Below are 2,419 nucleotides of genomic sequence, written 5' to 3'. Positions count from 1 at the left end.
AACTGTGAAGAGGCCCATTGGTGTACTCCATGATGTGCTAGTAAAAGTGGAGTCTTTCATTTTTCCGGCAGATTTTGTGATTCTTGACTGTGAGGTTGATTTTGAGGTTCCCATCATCCTTGGGAGACCATTTCTTGCCACAGGGCGTGCGTTGGTTGATATGGAAAAGGGGCAGATGAAGTTCAGACTGAATAATGAAGAAGCGACTTTCAACATTTGCAGGTCCATGAAGCAGAGTGGTGAGCTCCAAACAGTATCTGCTATAACTTACAGAGTGGAGACTGGGACAGAAGTGCAAATTGAAGAGCGACTAGGTGTTGAGGCACTAGCAGCAGTTATAATGAATTTCGATAGTGATGGCATTGAAGATTATGATGAGTTGGTAGCCGCACTCGATAGGTGTGAATACCGGCCTAAACCAAAGAAGTATGAATTAGACATGAATAATTGTGAATCCCCACCCGCAAGACCATTTATTGTGGAGGCACCGAAATTGGAGCTTAAGGCTCTACCACCGCATTTGAGGTATGTATACTTGGGCAAAGAGAATACTTTGCCGGTCATCATTGCGGCAGATTTGAATGCGGGATAAGTAGAGTGCTTGGTGACTGTGTTAAAAAGGTTCAAGCGAGCTATTGGGTGGACTATTGCGGATATCATAGGGATTCCTCTCGGTATTTGCTCTCACAAAATCCAATTCATGCCAGATCACAAGCCCAGTATCGAGCACCAGAGAAGATTAAATCCACCTATGCAAGAGGTAGTTAAAAAGGAGATCATCAAGTGGTTGGATGCAAAAGTCGATAGCCGAGTCCGAGGCGAGGATGGAGCGCAGGATGGAGGGGATGATGGATCGGAAGGTCCAGGCTGTTAATAAGCGGCTTGATGCCTTTGAGTTGCGAGTCCTCGAGCGATCAGCCCCGGCCACAGATCTATCTGCTTTGCAGGCTGACTTAGCCAGCCTCCGGACTGACGTTGATCCCATTCTTGCTGCACCTTCAGTTGAGATTCAGGCTGCTCCTACCGCACTGGCTGATGATACAGTGCTAGATGCTTTATTCAGTGGGACCGCCGAGGAGGGGCCTGCACCGACACATGCCAAAGGCAAGCAGCACCGTTCTCATCGCACGGAGGAAGAGAAAGCTCACAAGAGTTAGCGTCGGCAGGAGAAGGAGGCTAGGAGGGCTTCGATTGTAGACGAAGAGTTGCACCAGCAGAGGGTGCGTGAGAGAGTTGCAGGGGCATCGAGCTCTGCCCCAGTTGCAGAGGTTCAACCTATTTTAAGGGACGTTGTGAGCACCACTGATAGTGCGGTTAGATTGATAGAGAGCACTATTGAGAGTGCTATGATTGTAGATGTGGGCACTACTGAGGGTGCCACCACCACTGTTCCAGCGGGCTCCGGGAAACCGGACCCCCTACTTGCTGATGATTCACCGGCGCTTTGCGCCACAGGTTTGCTTCACCCAATCCATTTTCTTTTACTGTTTCTGTATGCATTGGGGACAATCGCATATATTTTTGTTGGGGGTGAGGTAAATGGATTGTGAGTGATAGGGTGAAGTCTAAATAACCCAACTCATGAATCCTCTCTTGGGGTTTTCTTGCATGTGTTCTTTTTCTCCGAAAGACTGGTTACTTTTTGTTGAACCGGCATGTGTTAGGATCGTATGTGTAGAAGCATGTAAAAGAAAGAAGCATGATGGCTTATGAAAAATGATACCTGTCAGATTTTGTGATGTGTACTAGAATTTGTCGACTACGATAAGTTAGAATGTGTCGGCTCTAAGTATGACATAATCATGAACCAACTTGATGGCATGACTTAAGCTGAAACTTGAACTAGGTAATCTGATAACCTGATGATTGGAACTATGTGCCAAGAGTGTGTGAGAATCGTTGAGTGTTCAAACAGTTTTTGTGCAAAAACTAGAAACTTGCCTGGTTAGTCCTGCTAAGACAATTCAATCTAGAGGTTAGGAAGTGATCATAGGCCATTGTTCTGAAAAATCCACAAATCGCCTAAAAGAAGGATCCAACCAAATGAAATAAATGCTCCCTTTGATCCAAATAATTTGAGCCTAAAATTAAACCATTTCTTTCTAAACCCTGAAATCACTTTCCCATAATCTACTTATGTTGGCCCCCGGTCCCTCCTTGGACATGTGCACTTCGACTTAGGCCAAAAGCGTAAGTTGAGGGTGGCTAGTGTAAAAAGTAACTTCAATCTTGGCCCTGACCTGACATCGAGTATTGTGTACCTCAACTAATGGAAAATCCATAAGTTGAGGGTGGCTATGAAATAGGGAATTGAAAGAAAAATGGGTATAAAAGGAGTGATGTGAAAAAAAAAATAGAGAAAAGAAAGGATGTGACTTGTTGAAAGCTAAAAATAAAATAACAATAAAAAAAAATGAGC

Source organism: Solanum tuberosum, unplaced genomic scaffold (assembly GCF_000226075.1).
Source record: "Solanum tuberosum cultivar DM 1-3 516 R44 unplaced genomic scaffold, SolTub_3.0 scf00079, whole genome shotgun sequence".
Lineage (NCBI taxonomy): Eukaryota > Viridiplantae > Streptophyta > Magnoliopsida > Solanales > Solanaceae > Solanum > Solanum tuberosum.
Note: the sequence above shows the minus strand (reverse complement) of the source record.